We start from the raw sequence: 16,523 nt of genomic DNA on the forward strand, positions 1-16,523 counted from the left end.
TGTCTGGGAAGCTCAATTGACGGCACGAGAAGCTAATGAGCTCTTTTCAGGGAGAAAATAAAGGGTGTCAATATGTTGCTTCCTTTTATTTTCTAGAAAGTTTTGAGTGTGATTAAATGATTGTTTCAGCTTGAGGAAATTCTGCATCTCATGTGTGTATATGTGACTCCAGCCATTTCTATCCACATGTTTCATGATCATTTTCTGCTGTTTCTTCACCTTGGCACTAACTATTGTCAACCTCTTTACTTGAAGTGCCAACTGAATGCAAAATTTGTCCATTATCTCCAACGTGACACAAAGCAGTCTGGATCTGACCCTCCAGAAGGACTTTGCTGTGGCTGACGCTTTGGGGAAAGCGCATGTAGTACGTGAAAGCACAAGCAAAATTAGAAATGCTACAAAAAAAAAAGAAGCATGTAAATAGGGAAAAGCTTAAACATTAAGGAAAATACAACCTATGTGAAGGTACATACAATTAAAAACTGTAGTAAAACAAACTAATTGAATCAAATGTAAAACGAAAAACCAAAGTACACAATCACACTTGATACTATGGCACAGCGCTACAAGCATATGGTGAAAAATGGGCTTAAGTTCCACTTTCCCAATGCCACTAGAGAACTGTCGTTGTAATAATTTGCTTTCCAAGTTTATCTATTGTAAATTGAATAACTGAGATGGATGCTGAGATGATACTGAGAACTAAAATGTTGACTGATAAGGCTCGAAATTTTGATTTGGTGGGAAAATGTGTTATGCATAAGAAAAAACCCCCAAATGGTTAGAAATGAAAAAAGCATCCTCGTTCCACATTGAAATCCAACTTTAACCCCCTCCTCCCCCCCCCCCCCCCCCAAAAAAAACCTAGCATCTCTAATTCTACCATACAGACCATAATGACATCTTACTTTTATACAACCAATTACCACGCTTCACGCTTCTTTCTTCTTGTCAGTCACTTGCACTCATACGTATTTATTAGTTACCAGAAAATACTGAACTCTTTACAACATTGCTTTGGCTCATTGAGGTTTACAGGCTTTCATTTATGCGCAGCTCTCTTAAGGACCCGCCACAGCATTTCAATCAGGTTGAGGTCTGGTCTTTGACTTTGAGGTTTGGAGTTTGACATTGCAAAATCTTTTCCTTTTTCAGCCTTTCTGTTATAGATTTGCTCCTGTGCTTGACATCATTGTCCTGTTTGCATGACCCAATTTCAGAGTGGGTCTCCACTCTTGGTAAGACTGTGACATTAAGTTAACACACCCAAATGCTCCAGTCCAAAACCCCCACAAAAACTCTTTTTATAGAGGCTGTCCTACATGCAGATGATGCTTTAATCAAGTGCATTTGATTAGCACCACTTACTTCTTACCCTCTTATTTTCTAAAGAAGCAGTAAGGGTGTTTCATGGGAATCTTCTGAATTTTCCATTTGATTGTATAATTGTGATTCAAGTAGTTAATTTACCTTTTTGCTACGTTGTCATGTCATTAACCACAGGAACTATGATCATTTTAGAGTCAGAAACAGAAAACAAATATATGTTTATCATTTTCTACTGAATTTAACCCCCTTTCACCTGCTCCATCACCTTCTTCTTCCGCCCTAACTATTATGAAGACAAAGCATTCATTAAACCACACATCTGACCTTTGTGTAGTGTATGTGCAAAGGGGGGTATTGCTCAGCGCTCACACTGCGACGTCATCATGGATAAGGATCTCAGTCTCAGTAAGAATCACCATGGGCACTATATAAACAGCATGTGAAAAAGTGGAAAACCTTTATTGTAAACTCACTGATGTGCTATTTTTTGTTACTTTTAAAATTTTATATTTGAAACATATGTAGATTAACAATTTGATGCATTTTTATTTGTCCAAACTATATTTTTCCCTTAAGTAGCTTGAACCTATAGTTTAACTTCCACTGTAAATTTTTAGAAGCTCCAACCTTTACCAAACACTGAACATCATTATGTATAATCCTAATATGAAAACATTTTTTATGATTTTTATTTTTAATCAAAAATCTTTAATGATGTCTCAATGCTGACATTTAATCACACATCACCTGTTTGTTTGTCAGTATACTGCAGGGAAAAGACATAATTTACTTAACTTATATTAATGATCGTCAACAGTACAAGCATACAATACAGCAACCTATTATTCCTCAAAAGAAAAAGGTAAAGAAAATACATATCCTGCTCCAGATGCAGTTATTCTTACATTTGTAACTGTGCATAGCAGCTGCATATCATAGCTGTGGAAAGAAAGCAATAATGCCAACGGGCAGCTTAGAAAAAAGGTAAATCAGACCAAAGATGTGCGGTTTATCTTTCCTCTCATCAGCGTGCTTCCCGCCATTGGGGATGAATGGGCTGCTTTAAATAGCTCTGATTAATTAGAGGTTTTAATTGGAAGGGTGTTGGTGACAGCCGCACTCGCTCTCTCAGCCACTCATTTAGGGGAGTGGTGCCCATGTCAAAAGGACACCTGGCACTGTCTGACTCAACCCCATCATCCAGTGTACTCAGCCTTTGCTATATCGACATTACAAAAGCTTTAACCACCACTGCATCCTCTTTGTGTAGGTGTCAGTGACAAGGAACATGGCTTCTTGTAGGTGCCTGCACTTTGCTTTTCTCCTATTCCCCCCCCCCCCCTTTTTTTTTTTTGCTCTTTCTACTCTGTTGCATCACCACTTCTTTCCTGTGTGTTGTGAGACATTAGTGCTCCCCTTTCATCTAAGCTCTCATGGGAGTCTTTAATTGTTCCTTGCATTGTTTTGCATCACTGTGACCCCCCCCCCCCCTCCAGTACCTTCATTCACAATTGATCAATGGTTTCTCGTTTTCCCCCATGATAACATCTTCAGGTAAGTGATGTATGATTCAAAAACTGCTTGTATGTTTGAGTGACCTTCTTGTGAACTGTAAGTGATGCACCTGTGAAGATACTATTTTGTTTAAGCCGGCTGACACAGAGTTGCTGATTACTGACCAGAAACTTTCCAGCACATTCTCTCTTTTAGGTGAATTTACTGTTTAAACTTCAGCTTTTTATTGAAGTTAATGTTCACAATTAATCATGCATAAACACACAGAGATAGCCTGTTGCTTACTTGCATACTTAAGAAGTATGATCAAGTTTTTCCTCATCAAAAGATTAGTCTATTTATTTTTGACATGTAAAAAAAGTGGTTTGATGCATATATGCTTTTTTGTTCTATATTGCAGGTTCCTTTTTGGCTTAGTGAATGACATTGCTTGGCCTTTCCCACCTTTCGCAAGCTGCTTGGGTATGCACAGTAGCCTGTTGTGATTGATGAGTGGGCAAGGGAAGAGGAAATCTATCCCCAGGTTACAACGCTGCTCTAGTGATGGATGGCCCCTTAGAGGTCTTAGCAGAAGTGATGGGTCATGGGCCTCAGAGAGCCCAGAGCAGGGTGTGGGAGCAGGAAGACAGAATAGCGAGGGAAGGCTAAGGAAGCTGAAACAAAGTATATGTAAAGGAAAAAATGCCTTCAAATACAACATAACTGACTTTTACTCCCATCCTCAAGATTAGCTGCAGGGAAATCACTGTGAAGTTCTGACAGTGTGTGGTTTCTTCTACATTCAGTTGTAAACCAATTGGAAAAAAGTTTTTCTTTTTTATGCTAGAGTTACGTATCTGACTTCAGTCTTTCAGGGAAAGCTTTCTCTGAAGTGACACAGTTATTTGTCTTTGCAAGGATTAGTTAAATTCTCTCTAGGAATATTCACATTATTAAAGAAGTGCATGCTTTTTGTGACAGCTAGGGAAGTTTGTAGACAGACTGTCACCTTTATAATCTGTTGGTGCACCATGTTACGGGACACTCATTTGATCATCCTCCTTCAGTGAATTACCTGAAAATCAATCACGGTGATGCACAGGCATTTGAGAAAAACTGGTATGAAATAAAATAATCTGTTTTTTGTTATCGAAGGAAATGCAGAAGATGCTCCTGAGAGCTGGCGATGATTCGGAGGAAATATTATTTACGACAGATTTACCCCAGAATGTATTCAGCTTCTAGGTGTGGCTTTTTGATGCAAGCTTCTTTTATAAGCAAGTAATGAATACGTGTACATTGGGGTTATACATATGATCATCAACTAGTCCCTCAATGCAGCAAATATGTTAATGAACCTCTCAAGAATCTTTGTAATGCCCTTTTGTTCCCTAGACCACTGGAGAAATTCATTACTGTATCTCTTTACAACAGCAAACTTGGCCGGCAGCTATAAATGGTTTAGACAATGGCTTCTTTTATGACAATTCTTTATTTTTTATACACCCCTTACCCCATGGCAACACATGCACCTCCATGTACATACACGGAAAGGCATAAAAGGAAAAACCTGTCACTTGCTGTGTCTGTGCCAGAGGTTCACTATGAAGCAATAAACCACCCACCGACCCCAGCAGATACTACTGCTGGGGTGGGCTGCTGTAGTGATAAATTGGCATGGATTAAATGTCAAGACTGAAGCGTAATAACACTCACTGAAGCTACACTGAATCTCTTCATACACTGTAAATTCCAATAACTTTCTTAACTTACTAAATGAAGTCAGTCAGGAGGTGAATAATATACACATTTTACTAATTTTTAATAAGTTACTGTTAATTACGCTGTGAAAATAAATGTATACTCCCTGATTTTGTGTTTAATGTTAATCTAAAGCATTAAGTAAACACAACAAAAAATGACATTATTCTACCAATAGCCCACTTTAAATTTTAATTCAATTCAGTTTAATTAAATTTCTTTTTTTTTAAACAATAAATCCCAAAAAGCTGTCGGCTCAAGGCGATCTATATAGTAGGGTAAAGAGCTTGCAATGTTAGAGATAAACCTCAATAATCAAACATCCCCTATGAGCAAGTACTTGGAGACGGTGGAAAAGAAAAACTCCCTTTGAACAGGAGGAAACCTCTGGCAGAATCAGGCTCAGGGTGGTGCAGTAATCTGCAGTGACAGTTTGGGGATGAGGAGAACGATAAGGGAGCAGAGTGAAATAGGACAAAAGACACATACAGGAGAGAGCCAGAGTTTAAAATGAATTATTATTGTTAAAATGCAATAGTGATATATATGGAAAGTGAAGAAGAAATGCACCTAGCAGTCCAGCCCCCAGCAGTCTAAGCCGATTTCAGCATAACTAAGGGGTTGTTTAGTGCCACTTGATTCATTCCCAACTAGTCAGGTGATTGCATCCCTCACTCCAAGACTGCCTTAATCTGTAATATGATGTCCTCCTGGGTACATGTGTGTTCTTGGTGCAGGTGACTGGGTTTAGTGTAACCTTCCTTACTATCCAACTGTTACGTTCTTTGTCTAGGCGTGTATTGAACGCAACAAGAAATTGGCCCACTCCCGCTCCACCAAAGCAAGAACACAAACAATAGTATCTTTTAAAATGCTAAGCAGCCATTTATTTGCTTCAGCAGTGAGCAGTGCCAAAAATAACAAACAAAACTCCCTAATGGTCCCTATGCTTTACTACACAAATGAAAACCAAACAAAAGACAATTCACTTACCTAACTTTCTAAATGAAAAACAGGAGAAAACTCAATCAACAAAAATGGCTTCTCACGCCTACTAGGCTGCTGCAGTGAAGAATATAGAATAGAATAGAATAGAATAGAATAAGAATAGAATAGAATTCAACTTTATTGTCATTGCACATGCACAGGTACAGAGCAACGAAATGCAGTTTGCATCCAATATATACAAGGTGAACAAAATACACGATTGCTACTTGACAAAACTATTTACAGCTATTTACAAAATTGAGGTACTAACGCCAGACACACACACAAGGTTATACTTGCAAATCAATTTGGCAAAGACACTCTACACAGCAACGACTCAAAAACACAGGTTCTTTGTTGGATGGTGGAGGTTAAGAGAGAGGAGGCCAGGGCCCTATTTCAAGAAGCCGGTTTAGAAAACTCAGAGTGAAAAACGATACTCAGGGTTGAGTAACCCCGAACTGTCCAACTCGGAATATTCGGTTTCAGAAAGGCTGATAACAATTAGTTCAGTCAACGCGGAGTTGCTTTAACCCCAAGTTAAGCGCGCGCACGAGGATACATAAAGCCCTGATTAGTGGAGCACAGATTAAGCGAGTCACCATGGAGACGGAGGGAAAGAAGGCGCGGTCAATGTATTTTACAGCGCTTGAGGCCGAAATTCTGATGGCAGCATATGCCGATAACATGCAAATTCCGCGGAAAAAAGGTAACACAGCCTCAGCTGCAAAAGAAAGGGAGCATGCATGGCAAAACATAGCCGACAGAGTCAATGCGTGAGTGTTAATTTAAACATTGATCTAGGGATTTCCACCCATTTAACACGTTATTTTATTATATTTTATTTTATTTTGTATTTTATACATTTTATTTTGTGATGTGATTTGAGCGCAGGTGCAACCCAACAGGCCCCAAACGTTCCTGGCAGCAAGTAAAAATGAAATATAAAAATATAGTCCAAACAGGTAAGGTGTAATTGTATCATGGGCCATAGTGCTTGGTCTGTTTGTCCGATGTAAATCAATTGCAGTTAGAGGCTACATTAATTTCCCCTCTGTAAGCACTTATTGAAATTATCTGAGCACATTACAAGTACATATTTGCTTACTCTGTATGCTCAACAGAAAAAAAGCGGAGGCCCGAAAAACAGGTGGGGGTCCTCCACCACCACCACTCACAGAGGCTGAGCAGTTGGCTTCCACATTTGTGATAATGTTGGCAGCATCACATATGATCTTCACAGTGCAGAGAACACAAATTAGCATCCATTACTATAATGAAATAATTTGTTAGTTTGAAATGCTACAGGGAACTATGTACCTGTACATTAATGCTGTGGAAAGACTTCCTGTTCACATAGTCTCCTTCATTTACTGAAGGAGCAATGATTGGAATGTGAGTGCCATCTATACAGCCAATCACGCCTGGGAACCGTGAGAATAAATGTAAAATTTAAGTAGTAGTTCAAATATCACCACATCATGGATTAAGTTTCGTTCATCCTGATACCTGGAATTTTGTGGCATCCCTCTTTGATAAATCTTGTGGGTCTATGACCGGGGAACACCACAAACGAGTACAGGAGACGTTTCAGTGCAACTGTAACATTCCTGACTGCCCGACAGACGGTAGCCTTGGAAACGTGCTCAGCGTCACCAATATTATACAGAAAGCTCCCGTTTGCAAAAAACCGAAGTGCGATACAAATAATATGTACAGAACTGAGAGAATGTCCGTGATGTGTCACATGAGCAATATTAGGCCTGAGGATGTTATTCAAATGAATTATAGATTGTGCTGAAAAACGGTAACGTTCACACAGAAAATCATCAGGAAATGATAAAATGTCCGAACGCGCTCTAATCACTCTCTCCCGGCGGAGAGCTCTGCGGAGAATTTGGGCTTCAACATCTACTGGCTCTTCAAGGAAGGGGCACACCATGTCTGACACTTCCTACAGTCAGGTTTCTGACAAAGAGGCGGAGAAGGTCAGGGTTAGTTGAAGTAAACCTGCTAGGGGGCAGGTTAGCTTCACAGAGTGTGTCGTCATAGTAACTCACTCAGAATTAATCTAAACTCGCTTTGTGAAACCGAAAACCCAGAGTTTTCGTTAACTCAGGGTATACTTACTCAGAGTTTGCACTAAACCGGCTTCCTGAAATAGGGCCCAGGTAGCTAAGTACTGGAGGTGATCAACCAATATCCAATCCCAGGACAGGAAGAGACTCCACCCAGCTACTCAGCAGGCACGCCCAGGTGTCCACCTCCTAAGAGAGAAAGGGAAAAAAACCACAGCCATCCTCTGGTGGGAGGAGTCACACATAAAGCAAACACTGCCAACATTAGATCATAATATCAACACAGGTTCACCCTTATCTGTATCCTTCTCAAACTTTTTTTTCAGCTCAGGATGTGGAACGCCATCAGAACATGTACGATTGCTTGCTGTTTCCATTTTCCTGGGGCTGTACTGCTGGAGAAGCATGTGAAGGTATGTAACAGTACCAGTCATCTTTGTTGTTGCTACTGCTTTCAGACTGTAGTACAGTACCTGCATCTTTTCCAGCTTTTCTTCTGTCCTTTTCTTTTGGCTAAACCACCTTGAGTGGGACCCCCAGAGGTAAGTGGTTACATAGAAGCAAAAGGTTACGGTGCAAAATTCTGCTGTCCCTTAAGTTGGGAGATCTCTGTTCACCACAACTTTGTAGATGCAGTCATCCCAGTGACTACGAAGCTTGCCTGTTCCCCCATGAGGGGTCAAATTTCTGATCAAAACATGGTCTAGTAAAAGGGTGAAAACCGTCACGTCACTTCTTGTGCTGTTGTATTCATAAATGAGCTTATTTAATTACGCCTTCCAGTTTAATCTTTCCTCTCAGTGAATGTTTTCAACATCTGCAGGGGTGTCCTGTTAAAATGCTCTGACCATTTCAATTCACCATGATACTGTATGGTGCTGTTCTGGAGCTTGCAATGCTACAGTTCTTTTACAGCTGGGCAAACAACCAGTTTTCAAATTCTCTTCCTGGATCATGCAGGATCCTCAGTAGAAAGCCAGACTTCAGAACATAGTCATTAAAAAGCTTGTCAGCAACTGTGTTGCCTGTTTTAGATGTTGTTATATAAGGGCAAGCAAACCGTGTGAAATGGTCTATTACAATCAATATGTATTCTTAGCCCCCAAAGCATCTATCAACCTGTACAAAATCAATAGACACTAGTTCCAAGGGTTGGGTTGTAACTATGCTAGTGAGTAGGCTCCTGTCTGTTTCCTGGGTTTTTTGTTTTTTATGCAAGAGCAGCTCAGGGAAAGAATGCTCAATATCCTTTGCACTGTGGCCAGAAAAATCTGTCTCCTATAAGTGAGGATGTCTGGTCCATCCCCTGATGTCCCATCTCATCATGTGATGCTGTCAATACTGTTTCTTTATACTTCACAGGCAGGACCAGCTGAATTTTGACTGCTGTTTTGCATTTCAAAACTCCACCACTGTCCAGTCTTAGTCTATCCCATACATGTATCAGTCATTTTGTCTCCCTGGTCAGAGACCTCAGCTGCTGACCTCTGGGTTTTGTGCCAGACTGCAGGTCAAGGACCATTACCAATGCATTGATCTTCTTTTTGGGCAGCACAAATTCCTTCAGCTGAAATGGTCAAAAGTGTTGGGTCATCAACTTGTACATATTGAGCTACAAGAGGCACGAACCATATCATGTTAGTGCGTTCTTCTCCATGCATTACCTAATCATGGTCCCAATATCAACCGACATTCTTGACAATCTGTCTGCTTTACTATTTTATCTTCCTGGATAATATTTCATGGTAAGGTGAAAATCCACCAACTCAGCCAGGTGGCATGTTGCATTGAGCTTGGCTGATGATAAGACATAAGTGACTGGATTATTGTTGGTGTAGACCGTACAAGATGAGTCAATCGGATAATACTTGAATCTCTCTGTCACAACCCATTTAACCCAGAAATTCCAGTTTTCTGGAATGTAGGTGGTAGTTCTTCTAAGACTCTGTGAGCATGTGGGAGGCGTATGCTATGACATGCATTTTTCATCCTTGTTGTTGATCTAGTGCAGCACAGAGGTCGGACTTATTGTTTCAACAATAAGTCCGATCTCATTTGAGCCAATAATTGTTCTGTTTAGGCTTCTACTTTGGCTTTACAGTTCTCTTGTTTTGGTGGGATGTTTTGAGTTTTCTTGCATAACGCCTATGCATGATAATCTTTGTGATGAGTTTAGTGTTCTGCCTGACATGATTTGGAGCAGTAAAGCATACTTTTGCACAGTTTTACTTTACTTCCTTCCATGCAACAGTAGGAACTGTATTGGGACTCCCTTTCCTGCTGGAGTGACTCCTGTTCATTTAAAGGGCTATGCCTCATTTGTCTTCCTCCCCTCATACACCAGCCCGCCAAGCAGTGTTCAATGCTACCACACATACTTACTTAAACACTCAATACTTACTGTGATTTGGCTGAATGGATTTTTCATTCTTTGGTGTGGTACTGTCGGTCTGTGCAGAATGGATGGCTGCAGTACGAGCTGGCATTATTATCTTCTTTTTGTCCTGCTTCTCACACTTTCATGCACAGGGAATATTAAATTTCTCCAGTGACAGTACACCTGAGACATTGGTCAGTTCAAGATATAGCTGTAGATCATGCTTTATATTGTCATTTTGCAAGCCTGACAACACAGCATGAAAAAAAAACCATGTTTTGGACCAGCTCAGAATTGTACTTAAGTCTTATAAAGCAAATGAGCTCTTTTGCCTCAAGTTAAGGGCTTGGATAAATATTTTAAATCATCTCTTTCACAACTTGGACCTCAGAGCTCAGCTGTTTGTACAGATCTGTATCACTCTTCTCCTGATTGTGACATCAAATTCTTCTTAATGTGGGAAGATTTTTGCCTCAAGATAGCTACAGAACTAGATGCCAGGGGCCATCGCTCTTATCACAGCATCTACAATATCCACTTCTGGAAAGCTTTTGACCAAGCCATTTTTAAATTCGTGTGCCAAACTAGAGAATGTAAGGCAATCCCTCTGCCCTTGCTCCCCTATTTGGCCAGATATTTTAATCTTTATGCCATAAAGAAGAGGTTTAAGTGGCTGCCGGCCGTCTTTCAGCAATGTTTATCTAAGCTCACAGTTGCAATTTTAACTGCAAAGCTTCAGTTTCCTTACAAAGTTTAGCCTGTTCTTCACTTCTCTATTGAAGTGAAGAACAGGCTCGTGCTGCACCGGTCCATTTTGTAATTCTTTAGCTCGGTCAGTAGTTTGGAGCACAATCTCAGCAACCAGTGGGTCTGGCATTTTGCAATACTCATTAATCTTATCCTGAAGACAAAGAAGTTCAGACGTACCTTTGTCCTCCAATTCCTTTAAATTCTCCCACTCAAGGTGGCTGCTTATCATTGATATGAGTGCTGTCCTATTTTTTCTCAACCACCAGCTCAAGCTCTGGACCGGCTATGGTTAAAGTCACACAAATCCAAAAGGCACTCCCTGGACAACATGCATAGTGCCTCTGTCACCTCCAACTGCAAATTCTCTTGTTTAGATGACTCCATTTTCCTGTTTTGTCACCAGAGAAAAAAAGTAGGTCACAGCAGGTGTGCTGGTAGCTTTTAATATTAGCTTTAGCTCTAATGGTAAGTTAGCTTCACCTCAGAGTACAGGCAGCCCATGCTCCAGCTCCTCCCCAAGATTTGCCGTGAATTTTCTCCTTCCTCCACACTTGGGATAATTTTGGAGGATGACTGTCAATTTGGTTAGCTCTTGGCATACATGTTGCATACATCCCAGTGATGCCTCCAGAAATGTTGAACCCCTGAATAGGGAAGGGCATTAACTAATTTAGAAAAAAACACAGCCACTGTTCCACTCCTAAGCCAGTATATTTAATGAGAGGGACAGAACCAGCACTTCCCCTACAGGCTACTCTGAAGATGGATGCTTCTGGGGACTAAAGGCTTTTCAAAATAAGATTACCAAAAAGTATTAAACTCACCCTCATAAAGTAAATGAGTCAATTAATTAACTAACATATACAGTGATATTTTACCTCGTGCATTTCTGCATGCATGAGCAATATCTGTATTTTTGTAAAATAAGTAAGTCGTAGTCATTTATTTTTGATTTTTTTAAACAGTCAGTTAAAAATTGATTATCTGTTGCTTTTATGCTTGAACAGGCTTCTGACACTGATAATGCCTTGGGTCTGCTAGGGATGCTGACTGTTCCCAATAAAGCTGTACCCATCTGTCCAAATCCTCTCTATTTTGATCCAGAATCTACTGATGTTTGTTTCTAAGAGAGATATTTTAATAGGTGTTCTCAAGAACCAACATGAAGTACTTTGGTGTTGATGCTTTATACTTGGACTACCACTGCATATATTGTTTTCAGTAATCACATGTAACTACTATGATACCATAATGATTTGTCAGTTTTTATATGGAAGCAATGCCAACTCAGCAGAAAAAGTCAGTTTTCTGTCATTTGAACCTCATCCACAAATGATGGTACCAAAAAATGTCACACTTAACTGACATACTGTCCTCTTAGTGATACCGCTACTGTGGTAAAGATTCACATGAGCAGTGTTACTTGTTTTAGAAAGGGGAAACACAAAATGTGCATATTACAGACTTTGAACTGTGTGTTTATCTTGATTTATTATATCTAACTGTATATGTGTGAGTATTTAAAGAGAATAATCTGCAATTTATTCACTTGAGTCACACCAGTACATGTAACACATACACCCTTTTTAAAAGGCAATCAATTTGAACGCCTAAATCTTAAGATTAACGAACCAGAGTTTACAACGTATAACAACAGGTCAGACAAATGAGTGCAGGCACTATTATCAGTAAAACACAATGTTTTTTGCATGGGAAGACAGTTAAAGAGAGACTGACAGAACCAGAAGTCAGATATGAAGGTCCATACAAAAAGGTACTGGCTCTATCCGACCAGCTCTACAGCTGAAATTTTACACCATGTCATGCTTTTTCAGTGGCTACAGATCATTTGGGAAATATGACTGATTGTGAGAGCCCTTAAATAGATGCCACACTGTCTTTAAAATGGTACCAAACTCGCAATTTACAAACACAGTCCCACTTGAGAATTTGCCTATTTCAGCACAAAGATATATGCTGCTCCAGAGAGCGTAATAACATCAGTGACATTTAGCATTTAGTGTGGGAATAACAGTTTAGACCACTAGAGTCAGCAGCATGTTTTCCCTCCTGCTAGGCCCGGTCTTGGCCTACATCGTTGCCTTTAGCTAAATGTCTTTCTTGCAACATGTCCAGCATAGTAATCTTGCTCTTTCTCATTATATCTCCATCATGTCCCTACACTAGCAGGAACAACAGTGCAGTAGTGGCTTTCAGAAAATAAAGGGCAATTAGATTGAACACTGTTTGGATTTTAGAAATTCATTTCCCCTTGGGCTATGTTTCAGCCGAATCAGAAAGCTGAATGAGAGCCGTATAACTCAATAGTGTGAGAGTAAAAGTCTGTATGTGTGTCTGCAGAATTTTGAGAGCACTGTTGATTTGCCCAACGGCTGAGTGATTTCCTATGTGAACAGCAATTAAACAAAAGTCTCTAGTGTCGGAATAAAATCAAATCCCATAACGTAAATCCCTAAACTGTGCTTTTTTTTTTTTTTTTTTAAAAGCTTGCACTATAGGTATCTCTTGAGGAAGTCTTCCATCTTCCTTTCCCTTTAAGCTTTTTAAATGTTTCCTTGTGCCTTGTCTTCTGGCTGAATGTTTAAAGTGGCTGTGATGTGATTCATAACAACAACAACGACCTGCTTTTGGCAAGTTCAGATTTGTATATTAATTTAACAGAGACCTCTGCACCATGCTTGTTAAACAAGCAAATGCTGAAATTACTAATTGGCTTCTCTGTTAGTGTCTATGCTACAGTATGTTCTCCCACCTCTGGTCATCCCACCAGACCGGCTGGCCTTCCATTATCTTGCTCTTACATGGGCATGCAGGGATCTATGATACATACAGGCATGAGATGTAGCTGCCCAGAGGCCCAAAGAACCATTACTGCTTTCTTCAAAAAACATAGAAACCGACTTAGCATAAATGTTAGAGCACTGAGGCATCAATCATTACCTCCCAACGCACTTCCAACTGCCTTATACATTAGACATTTTTAATATCTTTAACCTCTCTTTTTTTGGCCGAACCTGGACTCAGTAAATGGCTGTAGGAAAAAATGCCAGTGCAGAGAGCAAGCACATATCAGGTTTTTTTTAATAGCTGCCGAGGACAGACCAGCTTGTGTCTTGGGATTGCTGGTTTATCTGGCAGGAAACCAGGCAAGAGATGAAAGCTTGGGATGTAGCAAGCTGGACAAAATGGCTGTGCTCCCTCGTCTCAGTTTAGTCTCTCTCTTCCTCACTCCTTCTCACTTGTGTTGGACTCTGATGGACTACTGGCCAGGACAAAGATGTCTCTGGGAATGGGGGATTTGGAGTAAGACCACAACGCTTGTTCAAAGCAGGGGGGCAGTGAGGCTTCACATTCTAATGAACACAGAGAGAAATCATAAAACACAAACTGCTTGGCAAGCTGGGTGCTGAAAATCCTTCAAAACGTAATCATTAGTGCCCGAAGGCATTATGTAAAATCAGCAAGCTGCACCACACTCCAGTTCGCAAACCGCTGTCAGCTTTCTCTGTTACTACTACCGGCACCTGTCAACAGCTACTTAGTTCCTCTGGATGGGCAGCTGATTTATAATGCACCTGCCTTTTCCGTATTGGCTGCTTGACTTCTGTGATGTGCAGCAGGCGCAGCACTCATTTGGCATTAAACCAGAAAAGGTACTACAGTGGCAGAGATGTTCCATTGAGGTGGCTGGTAATTGATGTACGAGGCCTCGACCATGTTAGGGCTGTGTAGAGCAAAGGAGGAAAGCAATTTGTGTCTCGGCTAGGGGCCCTCTCAACAGCTTCAGTAGGCACTCCAATTTTGCTTTTATTCTTCCCAGAGCTTTTGTCTGAGGATAAATGGCAAGCTGTGAATTTCCTCTCATCACATGGACTCTCTATTACTCACACACAGTCATGGAAGGGTTGGGCTTTTGAGTGTTTTCAAAGCAGAGTGAATATGAGTGGATTCTTTACTTCTGATGTGTGAGTAGGACTCACAATGTCCACACAGCAAAAGAAGAAACGGGTGTGTTTGGGTTTTTATCAGAGAACTTACTGAAAGGCTGTTTGGGCTGAGAAAATTTTGGCATTCAGCTGCATCACTGAAGTGTTTCCATATGCACCTCTGTATAAAGACCCATTTTCCTCAGTATTTTGGATCAACAGCTGGAACAATTCCCTGCATTTGTAGTTTTAGAAAGTAGATCACTGTTGTGACAAACCGTAGCATTAACAGTAAAGTCAACTCTGAAGAGATTATTTATATATTTTAATATTTATAGCAGCTAAACAGATGGCAACTGATTAATGTAATGATGACAGACTTTTTATTTCAGATATTTTTTTCTTTATGACATTAGCACTAATCATAATTTAGTACTATAAAAAGTACTATTAGTCTATAAACCCTGACAATGCTGTCATCTCCGTTCTTAAAATAGCTTCAGTAATTCTTGCCCACATCAGATCATATGGCTCATCAACTTTGTCTGTAGCTAGTGTAGCCTGCATATCAGGCTGGTTCTTAACAACTGGTACCAGTACACCTCGATTCCTCAGGCTCTCAGACTTCAAAATTATGGAAGTGTACTTCCATGCCTATCCTTAACCATCATGACCTGTTGCATATCCTTTCCAGTTCAATCTCTCTGCCCAGGCAGTTGATAGTCCATTCCTCCTCCCTTGGTGTCCAGCTTCGCATACAACTTACTATAAGCCTTTTCCTTTGCCACCTCTATCTTTGCTATTTTTCTAGCTTCCCAATACTACTGTCTTTTCTTCAATCTCCCTGACTATCCTACTTTTTCTTCCCTTCTTCCTCTTCCTCCTCTCTTTCCTCTGTCTCTCCCTCCTGGGGATACTCTTTAGCACTTCATCCAACGTACTCATCTTTCTCGTTTGACACCCAACTTCAGAAGAGAAATTGGGTCTCTTCTTGGTCTTAGCTTTCTCTTCTGACACCCAGCAACTCATGAAGACTCTAGAGCGGCTCTTCCTCAACCTCCTCCAACCACAGGTACAACATGCCCAGGACCCACTACAGTTCACATACAAGGCGGATGTCGGAGTGGAGGATCCCACCTGTACCTCCTACATACAGCCCACTCACACCTGGACGGGGGAAAAGGCACGGTCAGGATCATGTTTCTTGACTTTTCCAGTGCCTTTAATTCGGATGCAGTTTTTCCTGGTCGCTTGGATCTCAGACTACCTCACTGACAGACCACAGTACGTCAGGCTGAAGGACATCATGTCTGACACTGTGGTCAGCAGCACAGGAGCACGACAGGGAACTGTGCTGTCTGAATTATGCCTTATTCAGAAGTTTGCAGATGACCCAGCCATCATGGGGTGTATCTGGGATAATCAGGAAGAGGAGAAGTCTGGTGAGGAACTTCGTCACATGGAGTCACACAAACCACCTGCAACTCAACACCTCAAAAACCAAGGAACTGGTTGTGGACTTCCGGGGGTCCAGGGAAGGTCCACTGCCGGTTCAGATAGAGGGGGAGGAGGTGGGGGTGGTCAACAAGTACAAGTACCTCGGGCTGTGGGTGGACAACAAACTGGACTGGTCATGCAACACAGAGCACCTGTATAAAAAAGCCCAAAGCCGACTGTACTTCCTCAGGAGGCTGAGGTCTTTTAACATCTGCAGGAAGCTCCTGAGGATGTTTTACCAGTCAGTGGTCGCAGGAGTACTTTCTATGCTGGCTGGCTCTGTGGTCGGCATGAAGCTGG

Source organism: Rhamphochromis sp. 'chilingali', assembly GCF_963969265.1.
Source record: "Rhamphochromis sp. 'chilingali' genome assembly, chromosome: 15".
In the NCBI taxonomy this organism is placed as follows: domain Eukaryota; kingdom Metazoa; phylum Chordata; class Actinopteri; order Cichliformes; family Cichlidae; genus Rhamphochromis; species Rhamphochromis sp. 'chilingali'.